Source organism: Ceratotherium simum, chromosome 1, assembly GCF_057802395.1.
Source record: "Ceratotherium simum simum isolate JZ-2026a chromosome 1, ASM5780239v1, whole genome shotgun sequence".
NCBI classification, from domain to species: domain Eukaryota; kingdom Metazoa; phylum Chordata; class Mammalia; order Perissodactyla; family Rhinocerotidae; genus Ceratotherium; species Ceratotherium simum.
Window position 1 is genome coordinate 54080592 of NC_141900.1, and position 12647 is coordinate 54093238.

Below are 12647 nucleotides of genomic sequence, written 5' to 3' on the forward strand. Positions count from 1 at the left end.
TTTCTCACTTAGTGCCCCTGTCATCCTGCGTGGTTGATATTTATTACCCCACTTTCATAGATGAGAAAAGTGACTCTCACACAAGTAAATAACTTAGTTCAGGCAAGTGAAGGTTCTCTAATTCATATCCAGTTCCAACTCCAAAGCTTGTACTCTTTTCACTGCCTGCAGAGCCCACAGACTCGGCCAAGCAGGGCCATGCCCATTGGGTGGCCTTGGTTTGTCCAGTCCTCTCAAAAGACTCTGGATTATATGGATTATGATGATGGCTCATATTTGATCCTGGGGAACTGCTCCAAACTCCAGCCCAGGACTATAATTGGAGGGTTTCTAGGGATGAAAATGTCAAACTGACCTTGGCATCCTCCACAACATCTGACAAAGCACCTTACACATAACAGGCAATCAAAAGATATTGATTCATTTACTGATTGATTGATTGAGGGAGAGCAGGCCTGATGTAACAATACTAACTCCTCTAATTCTGTTTGTGGATCAAATTAAACAAGATGTCCTGATATTTCATCTTTTGGGGGAATTAGCATGATATTCAGAGTACTTACATTACAGAGTACTTACAGTACTTACATGGAGACCGTTAAGTACTAACCTTAGGCCAGTTACTTAACTTCCTTTTTAATGGAAAAAATTGAACTGGATGTGTCCCTTTGACCATAAACACTCTCTAGTTAGATGATGTTGTGAGGTTCTAACAGTCGATATTAGAATTCCTAATTCACAGGGTGACCGTGGCAGGGGCTTATGTCATCTATAAAATTGGGTCAAGACAGGTCACAAACCACTGACATGCTGGCGGCTGAAGATTTAAAGAAGAGGTCGTGAGGCCTGAGCTGGAGGCAAAAATGACAGCAGATAACTCAGGCCAGTGCTCCAAGGGGCTAGGCAAGAGGGGCAGTGTTTCTGCTTCAAAGAATGTAGTTGCTGCAGCCCCCGATTCCTGCCTTGGAGTTTCCACAAGGCCTCAGTTACCTACTACGGGGGCCTTAGTTTCTTCATAGGAAGAAGGGGAAGAAGAAGAATAACGGTTTCTCCTGCCTAGAGTAATTGTGAGGATAAAATGAAATAATGAATAGTAGATACCTACAACAGTGCTTGGCTCGCAGTAAGCACGTGATGAAGGGTACCTGTTACTATGAGGTGCAGTGGGGTAGTCCCTGCTGGTGCCTCTACCAGAAACCGCGTTCACTCTGAGGGAGGAGCCAGGACAGCGATTCTGTCCTGCTCCTCCAGACCTTTTGTGCTTTGACCTGTTTGAAAACTGATACTGAACTCAGGAAGGGGGAGGTGTCTTGTGGGGTTTGAGTTTAGGATCTCAACACTGGAATTATTTCTTCCTTCCTTTACCTATTCTTTTTTTTTTTTTTTTAAAGATTTTATTTGTTTTTTCCCCCCAAAGCCCCAGTAGATAGTTGTATGTCATAGCCGCACACTCCTCCAGCCGCTGTACGTGGGACGCGGCCCCAGCATGGCCAGAGAAGCGGTGCGTCAGCGCGCGCCCGGGATCCGAACCCGGGCCGGCAGCAGCAGAGCGCACGCGCTCAACCGCTAAGCCACGGGGCTGGCCCCCTTTACCTATTCTTAATGAAATCAATAAACTTTTCTAGTACACTAACTTTTTGCTAACTGCTATCCTGGGCATGGGGAATCAAAGACGAAGATACTAACTGTGTCATCAAAGAGATTAATTTTTCCAGTATCTGGAGCAATGGGTTATTTAGTTAGTGAGTTACTTCTTAAATGGAGCACTTGATTCTAGGTGTTAAGAGTTGAATTGTGTCCCCTAAAAAAGATTTGTTCAAGTCCTAACCCCCAGTACCTCAGAATGTGACTTTATTTAGAAATAGAGTCTTTGCAAACTTAACCAGCTAAGATGAGATCATTAGGGTGGGCGCTAATCCAATAAGGCTCGTGTCCATATAAGAAGGGGAAATTTGGACACAGACACGTATACAGGGAGAAAGCCATGTGAAGACGGAGGATTGTAGCGATGCACCTAACAAGCCAAGACTGCCAAAGATCACCAGCAAACCACCAGAAGCCAGAGGCAAGGGAGGATTCCCCTACAGGGTGTAGAGGGAGCATAGCCCTGCCAACACTTTGACTTCAGACTTATCGTCTCCAGAATTGTGACAATAAATCTCTACTGTTTTAAATGACCCAGTTTGTGGTACTCCTATGCACTAGGCTAGGAGTTAGATATGACTAGAGAAAACACAACGATATGCGTGCATTGATACAGATACACACAAAGGGATAGAGAGGTGCTTAGAAGAGCACTGGAAGGATCTCGTGAATGAGGAGAGAAAAAGACTTATATGTAAGATGACATATGATCTTGGTCTTCTGGTGGCCTTTGTGTTGAACCTATCAGGATGAATATCAATTTATTACTTAATAAATTACTTGACAAAATACTCTGGGAAGGAACAGGTGGCGACATGCACAATGAAAATCAGAAGTGACACCTGAGCCATTTAAAAACATTTAAAGCATAAATACGTTTTCAATTGTCTTACACGTATTTAAGATTTTCAGTTGTTGGATATTCTCTGTTTATCAAGCCCTGAAATTGGTCTGTTTGTTTGGCATATTTGAATATTCATATTTACTGGAATTTAGATACCATGTTACAAAAGGAGATCCACATGAAATCCCTGGACTCATGCGCCCAGCCAGAGATCAATCTGGAAAGGTCAAGGGTGGCTTTCTCTCTGCAGTCTTCTGTGGCCTTGATTTCTGAATTTTTCAGACAGGATAAGAGCACCTTCTAAACAAATTTCTCAACATGCCTTAAGCTTTCAAATCTTACTTTTCTGTAAGATTCAAGTTCAGTCTCCAATTCCATACAAATGCAGCTACACAAGCTGATCTAATACAAAAAGTCAGGGACACAGGGCCACGGGATTTGGGGTAAATGAGGTTTCTAACAAAAACTATTATATATGCAGAAAGTTAGACATTGTGACACGTGCCTTTTGCTTTTAAGATTAACTGTTTAAAAATCAATTTGATTAACTATGACATGAGACAAAAATTTTATACAACATTGCAAAAATAAGAAGTCACCTTGGGGTGGAAATGTTTATCATAGCATATTTTTTGACAGAGATGATGGACTTTATTTTTTTTTAACATACATTGCTCTTTTAATGTTTTTCTTTGAGTCCACAGAAGAAAGTTACTGCCCAAATTCAAGTTATTTTTACTGACCCTTATGTTATAGTGGAGCCAGAGGAATAGAGTTGCAAGTTAAGTATTGCTAGGGATTTCCAGGCCACTCGGCACATCAAGCAGGTAAGCACTTTTTCTCAAAGAGAAGTGCATTGTATTGATCTTACTCTGCTCCAGTGTTTGGTGATTATATGAAATTTTAAGCATCTCTTTAGAATTCCCAGCTTTTTGAGGGCCAATTTCTGCTCAAGGTTTTATAGCTAATCTCTTATGACGTCTATCATTCCAAGCATTTGAACACCCATATTAACACTCATATGTTTCTTTGGTGTGCATTTTTTTCATTTGTTTGTCCAAGTTCATTCTTCAGATTGTAAGTTTCTTAAGGCCAATGAGTGTATGTGTCTGTGTGATTTTTTTTATATCACCGGAATTTGTCCACAGTGCATGCTCAACTGATGTTGCTATGGTGACAATGAAGCCCAGAAACTACCCTATGGCTCTCTCTGCCAAAAAGGAGGTATCTTTCTTTCTCCCTTTCCTTGCCCCATACTGATAAAAAGATTCTAGATCTCCATTCTCATGAGATCCATGAAATGCTTACTTTCTGTTTTACCCTCTCTTCTCTCCAAACAAGTATGTATTTTTCACCATTCTTATCCCTTACCTTATCATACAAGTAGAGAAGTCCTTGACTCTTTGTGGAGTCACACCCAGCCCGCCACACCTCGTCATCTTACCTCACAGTATGTGGACGGGAATAAAGAGAGGAGGGAAGGAAATGGAGCCTAGGGCACTAAGTTGGAGGGACATTCTGCTTAGTATCCTGAATGTTCAAATACTCTCTTCCAAGGAAATAGACTGTGAGACAGAACAGAGATCTAGATCTAGATACGTCATTTCTTCATTGGTGACCCTGAGTTAGTTGCTTTAATATCTCTAATCTTAATAATTAATTAATATTAATTAATATCTAATAGGAGCTTTAGTTTCCTAGTCTGTAAATGGAATAATAATACACCCTCCTTCCCTTGTGGTTGTATTCATACGAATACAAGGTAGAATTATTTGGGGGCCAGTATAGTGATCATGACCCAGTCTTCAAGATGGTCAACATGTTTCTGTACATTCAGCCCATTCTCCCTTGTTGACACCCTCAAACTTCAGCCCAAGGTGGGCATCCTTTGCCCTTCGTGAGGCTTCTGGGTCTGTGAAAGGGCCTTTTCTCCAGGAGAAGAAGGGCTGTGCAGGATTGAACAGACATCCGCTCTAACAGCAGAACACGTGCTCGTCAAGTCTGCACTGCATGAAATGATTTGGTAGAATATATTGAAACTACCTAAAATATTGTATTATGAAATTTTACCAAATTTAGGAAATAGTTCTTGGGGGGTAGAGGGAGCATCTCTATAGCATTTTCCCAAGGAGGCCTATGTTGTGGAGCTTCCTCTGAGGAAAGAGCCTATATGCAGCAACTGTTAAGTTTAACTGTATGAAATCACACTGTCCAACCAGTTTTGACCCACAAAATGACAATTTCACAATACATCTTCATATACCACCACATTCTGCTGTGGACATGGAGTCATAACATGGTCCCAGGGCTCTGCAGTCATGATGAGAACAGAATTCTGCTGAAGAGAACTTCCATCTGTTAACAAAAAAATTTTTCTTCCTCTAGTATTGCGGATCTGCCATATGTCTTTCTTTAACTTAAAAACAAAGACATGAAATGTAGCCACCATGTGTCTGGCAGAAATCTGGTTATGCCTGGAATTAGTAAATATCAAGATGCCTCTTTACACTGACTGGCAAAAGCTGCAAAAGTAAAATATGTAAACAAAAAAGAACTCCATGGCTAGGCGGGTGCATACACCGAAGACTATTAATTTGCATAATAAATAGTTCGATATTCAGGAGATTATAAAATAGCAATTACTGCTCAGTTGCTGTATTAGGGCTTGCTAACAAAAAAGACATTTAAAATGCAATAGTTTGCTTTTACAAAGAACTTCTCCTAAAATCTTTATTTTGAAACAAGATTTTATTTATTTTTAAAAGAGGTTTTAAATACTTTGCACGTTTCTTTGGAAAAGAAGCGGAAATATCCTAGCAAAAAAAAATAACAGTTATAAATAATCTACGGTTAAAAAAAAGAGAGTGAGCCATTAATATTTTTTTATCTGTTAAAAAAAAAAGTACCTGCTGGGGAGAGTGTTTTTCCCCATCTGAGAAGAGTCGGGGGAGACCAGTAGGGAAGTGTGGAGTAAGACTGTTCAGTGGAGGCGGTACACCAGGCAGGGGGTAGAAACAGAAGTCATTACATGTGAAAAAACCACAGCCTACTTATGCTAATAGGAAGGTAGACTCCTTCTAAAACACCATCTGTTTTTTTTAAAACGACTCAAGTGTTCCAAGTATTGTATATACAAGTATAGTTTCTACTTGCTTTGAAATACTATAAGCATTTAACATTGGAAAAGAAATATAGCTTTTTAAGTTAGTATAGTTTTGCAATAAATGCCATAGTTTAAATGCCCTTACAGAGAACTTTTTGATTTTTCAATAACATAGGGCTTAAAGATTTATATATATATATTGCATGAAGCCATTTAATTAAATGTGCATCAACATGTATAAGTCTGTTTTTAAAATCTTTGTTTCTTGCCAAGAAGAGAACATTGTCACATCAAGGAAAGATTCTATTTACACCTGCTTAGCTAAGAAGATTCCTGTTAAAATGAAGCTTTTGGAGGTGGGTGGCTTCATTTGTTAGGCTAGTGGTTGCCCTGGCAATGTTGAGAACTGGAGGATGAGAAAAGAAAAGACCAAGAAAACTCACATTCATTGAGCACCTATTGGGTGCTGGGAACTGTGCTGAACAGTGGAAGGCTCAATTATGCAGTGTTGGGATTACATGACACCAGAAATTTGGAGACATCATCACAGTGCTCCCATTAGCTCCAGGGTTTAAAAACTCCCAGGGTGCCACACAGGGAGACAATTTATCTGTTGGCGTGTGGAAGAAGTCTCCTCTAATTAAGACACTATAATTATCACTCCCATCTCATTAGGAGAAGCATTTCCAATAAAACTGTAATTCTTATATTTAATACTCTTTATCAAATATTTTTGAAATATTTATTTTGTTTTGTTAAATTGTGTACTAATGCTTAAAAAAACTATCCAGAAGAACTTTTTTAATACTTAAGACCTCATGATAACAGGAAATTTTTTAAGTTAAAAAATTCAGCCTGTATGCTTTTTTGTTGTAGAGAATTATAACATAATCAATAAAGGACTCAAATATTAAACACATTATAATAAGATAAAATTGTATGGGAAAAGAGGAATGGAAACACAGTTTCAATGGGAAAAAAGAATCATGTAAAATTTGCAACTATTTAAGAAGACTTGATTGAGTCTATTTTTCAATTGGTGATGGTGGGTGTAAAATCACTATGGCATTTATCTCCCATTGAATTCATTGAAAAGAGTGATATAAAGTTGTATTTTAAAATGTCAATATTACATCCTTTACAACTATTTTCACTTATGATTAATTTAAGATGTCAACTTGAAATGCATGAGGGGTACATAGTCTTTCAAATTTATGGGCATTTTCTCCCGCCTCCTTATATTTGTAGCCTCAAAGAAGATGCTCCTTGAAAGCTGAGACTTCAAAGAAGTTTAGACTTCAGTTTCTCTTCTTTTGACTATTAAAAAAAAATTCGATTTTTGGTACATTGCAAGGTAGAATAAAGATAAACATGGTTTCTTCACCTGTTTCTACCACCAGCCCCTGCCCTTTCTCTGCATTTTCTTGTTGTCTTTCTGCAGCACTTGAAGTCAAAGACGGTGTCCAGCTCAATGATGGCGCTTTTGGAGTGTTTAATAACTATTTTTGAAAATTTGGCTCAAATATTCATCTCCTTATGGCCTGAAGAACCTTTTTTTTCCTATAATGACTTACCTGCTTGCAAGCTCAGCTTATGTCATTAAATATTTCTTTTAGATGTTTATGAATGATATTCCAGTCTTCTGTGTCATGCAAACCGAGTATGTCGTGTTCTTCTGCCACCATGCATCCTGGCTTCCTCTTGGTGACTGGGTGTCTCCTTTTTTTCCACTAGGCTGGGCATTTCCTCCATTGTCACATGTGTGGAAAAACAATCCAGAAAAGTCTCTGCTTTTGTTATAGCTTCTTTGTCCTTCCAGATGCCTCTTAAACTCAGCCACTGTCAGTAGAATCATCTTTTAGTGATCACATTTATTCCATATTAGAAGATAACTAACATTTGGTCTTTGGGCCCCTTTGGAGTCTTGATACTTCCAAATCTTCATTCTATATCCTGTTTGCTAATATTTCACATTTTGTTCTTTAAAATAACTGTAATTACTAAACTGATAAAAATTAAATAAAAATACAAAGTTGTAAAATCCATAAATGTTGTTGCTAGGCCTGGTCTAACCTGATCAGAATTGCAATTCTGCTTTATTGCCAAAAGGGAATTCTGGGATGCCGTCATAAGAATCTTTTGAGCTCCTTGAATCATCAGATAATCAAACATGATTATTGTCCAGTGAAGTAAACTTCATTAATTACATTAGTGAGTTTAGCACATCTCCTGCCTTATTCAGAAACTGCTAGGTTATGAACACGAGGATGATTTGGTAACATAACGCCAAAGGACATGAAGTATGAAAGGGCCATCAGATATTAAAGACAAGTTTTCAATTAGCCCTGCCAACAAGCTATTCTTCCCTTGCTTCAGACCACAAGGTGCTGTGTGGACAGGCATGGCAGTAGACTGAAGCAGGGTTAAGAGTAGTGCTGATGCCCTGGGACGAACTGGTACCATGCATTAGATGCTAAAATATTGAAATAATTTTGCACATGTTAGTAAACAACCACTGGCCCAGCCCCAAGTGCTCCTACCCCATTCCTTTGCCTGAGCTGCCTTGGCTTCTCTCTGGACCCCTAGACCCACCCAGGATCAGGGAATTAACTAGGTCGCCCCTGCCAGGACAGCAGGCCTCGTAGGTCCTGCTCCAGCACCTTGACCAGCACCTGTTCCAATTGGTCAGTACCTAGACCATCTAGTGCTAAATATCATCCCTGGTTCAAAATATCGTTTTAGACTCTCGAACTTAATTTTTGGCCCTTTGCCTTTTCCTTTCTTCGTAGAACTGTTGGGTCCAATTTTTCACAGTTTGAGAATAGGAATAAACCCTGTGTTGATAGCATATATTTGATTTATGCACACTTTAGTGCATTTGTTACTTGTTCCTTGGTTCTGTGTTTTATGACGGTGGTGTCACTGTTTTCCTACACCATAATTTCCCGGTGCACTTCACTGCTCCTTCAGCGCACAAGAAACCGTAAGGGTCAGTGATCTTCGGCGCCACCACTTCCATTTCCTCATTACAAAAATTGACCTTCTTTCTGTTGTTTGAAAGGGCTCAGGCCACTGTCATTCAGATTTCAGGACTGTTGCACAGTAATAACAGTATAGGAGGAACAGGCAACCACCGCAGCAGCCAGGCATTGTGCTCTCTTCCTGGAATCCATTTTGGGTTTCTTAGTCTAGCCAGCAGGCGCTGTTTGCTGCCTTTCGCCAGCATTATATTTTACAGTAATGCCCTACTTGTCATTAAATCATTTAGTTGTATTAAAGCATTGTGCTCTACTCTGTGAATATTTGCCAAGGTTCTTGTGCTTTCTAGGCAATTTCATGTTCATAACTCACATCACTCAACTCAATACGTACAACTAGCATCACAGAAAAATAAACTAGCTAGTAATTCATGTTAAACTACCAACTGCCTTCTCATCATCTATGAATTTGATGAGTGTATATATGTGAAAGAGGACTAATGTGACACTAGTTCGGACATGAAAAAATAAAAGCACTAACAAAAATTAAAACCAAACCTCTCGTCTTTTCCTAGAGGGTGCTTCATCTATTTCTTTCATTTCATATCTACTGTAATCCCATTGAGTACCACTTTCTGTGGGTCTAGTTGCTCTTTGAAGAGGAATTATATAAACTGGAAGTCGTATATTGCAATTCAAAATTATCATTATTAACTTAAAAATAATAACCTCTAAGTGTTAGGCAAAAATTTCTGTCTTAATAGTGCAAATGATTTTTATGATGAAATCCAGTATTGTCACTTAGTTGTATCATTTCATTCAATCAGAAGAAGACAATTAACTAGGTATTTTATTTTATTTTATTTTTCTTCTTCCAGCTTTATTAAGATATAATTGACATATAACATTGTGTAAGTTAAGGTGTACAACATGATGATTTGAACATGTACATGTTGTGAAATGATTACCACAACAAGGTTAGTTAACACACCCATCACCTCACTTAATTAACATTTTTTTTGTGTGGTGAAAACATTTAAGATTTACTCTTTTAGCAACTTTCAAGTATACAATACAGTATTGTTAACTGTAGTCACCATACGGTACATTAGATCCACAGAACTTACTCATCTTTTATAACTGGAAGTAACTAGGTATTTTAAAAGGAAGTTGTATCATTTCTCCCATTTATATGAATGAAAAGTCATAAGCATATAGTTTAATGCTATTCCTTTTAAAACACGATTTAGATTTTAGAGTCATGGAATCAGGAGCTATTACGTTCTTTGTTTTCATTTTTTCGAAAAACATTGAGTGTCTGCTGTATGCCATGGAGTGTGTAGAACACAACACAGTAGAAGACAAACTCTCTGCCCTTAGGATTTATAAAAGATGCTTATGTTTTTCAATAATCTTTTCCTTAAAGTGTTAATTTTAGAATTGATTTTGAATGGAACATAGTAGCTTTGGGATTTAACTGAATCACAAATAATTAAGTGTCCATCACAGAATGTTATACATTTAAAAGTCAGTGAATGGCTTCCACCAGCTGAACAGCAAGACCACCATACTAAATGAAGTATAATTCAACCAAAAATGAGTGTTGAAAGAATTCTAACTTTCTGAGTCTTTAATTGAAGGCTTAGAAAAGCAATTTTCCGATGATCAATTTCTACCTGTATTTGTAGGTAACTAATCTCATTTCAAGTTCTCTTCATAAAAAATCTTAGTTTTATGATGAAACAAAACTGAAACTTTTGATCTATGATGTCATATAAATGTATGAGATTTTAAGACATAATTCTTTGGTTTCTATACATGTTGTATTAATATATTGGTTCCTTTTTTTATTTAAAATGTTTAATAATTGTTAATGCAGTTTAATAGCGCCCAGTATAATGATTTGGTAATGATTATTCAAATATTTCTTCTAGCCAAGAAACCCCTTTTAATATACATTTTAAACTGCTTGTGTTAAAGTGCATGAGATCTCAGCTTAGGCAATTCTGAGCACCATGAGCATCTCTTATTTGAAATGGGGCTTTAGAATACAAAAATATAATAATTTACTCGAATGAAAAAAAGAATTAATTATGCAACCTGAGGAGAGATATAAGGAGCAAGCAGGTATAACACGGGCTCAGGAGGAGACAGGCACATGTGCAAACATAACACAAGCCTCTATGTGATTAAGGAAGAAAAAAGAAGTCATACATTTCATATTTCTAGGAGGGCAGCTCCTTTTATCAGGTAAAGGAAATCTAGTGCCTCTCTGCACCCAGATTTGGTGCATGGCCTAACCCTGGCCCCAGTTGACTCATAGAAGGGGAAGTAGAATTGCTTGAACAACAGTGGGGATATTATGGTTTCAAAAATGGAAGAATTAAGTGTATTAAACTAAAAGAACTTTAAAAATGGAAATGCAGTTTACTTTTTTTTCATGGCATGCATGCCCAGAAATTTGAAGTGATAGGAAGAAATACCTTGGGTTATATTATCAATTCTCTTCACATAGCAACTTTAATCTGGAGCTGTAAATGCAATGTAAAAAATCTACTTCTACCTTCCATTTCCACCGGATGGAAAGAGTACCCCCCAAAGCCACAGAGGAGAGAAAGCTGTCTTATTTTCTATGTCCAGTCTAAAAAGAACAATTTTCCTCCCTTTTTTTAAGGACTGCTACCACCATCCTTCCCAAAGGAGGACACTGTCTAGGGGAGGAGAAGTTAGTCAATTTGCTTTCTTACATAATCAGAGAAACTCAAATACTTGGTGCTTCGTTTTTGCTAGCTCTGTGTATTTATTGGTGTAAAACAATAATTCCCAAGTCTTTGTTAATCTGTAAATTCAATAGGGCAAAAGACATTATGCCACCCTGTCCTCAGTTACCACCATTAAAATATTTCTCTAGATTGGAAAAGAATAGTACCACTTCTGATGGCTCATGCTCATATATGAGATGATTCCAATGTTTTGTCAATAATTATGGCAAAATTAATAGTACAATGACGGTTACAAAAGACTGCCTGGAGTCAAATCATACTTGAAAGACCACTGTTCCAAAATAAATATTTCCCATTTATAGCCTCAACCCTTGGGTCACTGGTACTCTGCATGACTTTTGTAGGAAAGCAATGCCATTTTAAATAAATAGAAAAATCACCCTGCAAAAGAAACAAAAAATCAGATATGCTGCCTTCAGATGGATGCATCCAAGCATGAATACAATTGGAATAAACACTGATGTTTGAATAGAGAAGGGAAAATGAGCAAACGAAGGGAAAATTCATGAGTGAGTTTTTGGGGGTGCACTTGCATCATGTATTCCTGTTTAATCACTCCAACAAACTTATGAAGTTTCAGATAAGAAGCCAAATGTTAGAGTTATTAAGAACGTTGCCCAATGAAGCGGCAGTTAAGTCCAGTTCTGTCTAAATATAATTGCCTTCCTCTTTTTGTTCTTACCTAGTACCTGGGGGATAGGGAGACTGTCAATAAGCAGAAAATGCAAGATTGCTGTATCAAAGATATTTAGAAAATGACAACAAAAAATGAAAAATTAAAAAAATATTTTCCCTTTCCTACCTTTTTGGAAAAAACAGGCAAGAATCCCAAGCGTTTATCCTCATAGAGATGCTGAACAATCTATCCAATAATCTGCACACTTGTGACTTTACGTCCTTCATCATGCAAAAACAGACAAAACGAACATTTCTAGACAGTCTAATGGTGTGCTGAGGGAAGTAACAAGTAAAATCAGTTCCTGCCTTTTAAGTGCTTATCGTCAGTCTGATGAGGGAGACGAGCACAAGCAGGAGGAATTTCATCATAAGGCCTGTGAGGAATATTGGAATCGGAGAGCCACGTGCTCTGGGCGCATGCAGAAAGTGCGGCAAGGGTGGGGGCTCAGGCTGATTGCCCAGGGGCAGCTCCCCCCTTTGGCATGGCTTCACTGAGTAGTTTGGGCACCGGCAACTGTCTCCACACCTCGTTTTTTTTCCAACTTTATTCGTTCTCTCTCATTCATTAGTCAGAGTGATATTGCACAAATTGTTGAGATGTCTGTAAGCGCTTCGAG

The 12647-nt window shown here is 38.1% G+C and overlaps 1 protein-coding gene and 1 long non-coding RNA gene across 10 annotated transcripts in view; one reads left to right on the plus strand and one right to left on the minus strand.

The window, feature by feature from the left end:
* LOC147918200 (uncharacterized) overlaps positions 1–12647 on the minus strand; it is a 475202-nt gene that overhangs the window by 375904 nt on the left and 86651 nt on the right. The window lies entirely within an intron of this gene.
* Positions 1–12647, plus strand: part of LOC147918203 (uncharacterized) — a 215908-nt gene that overhangs the window by 13988 nt on the left and 189273 nt on the right. The window lies entirely within an intron of this gene.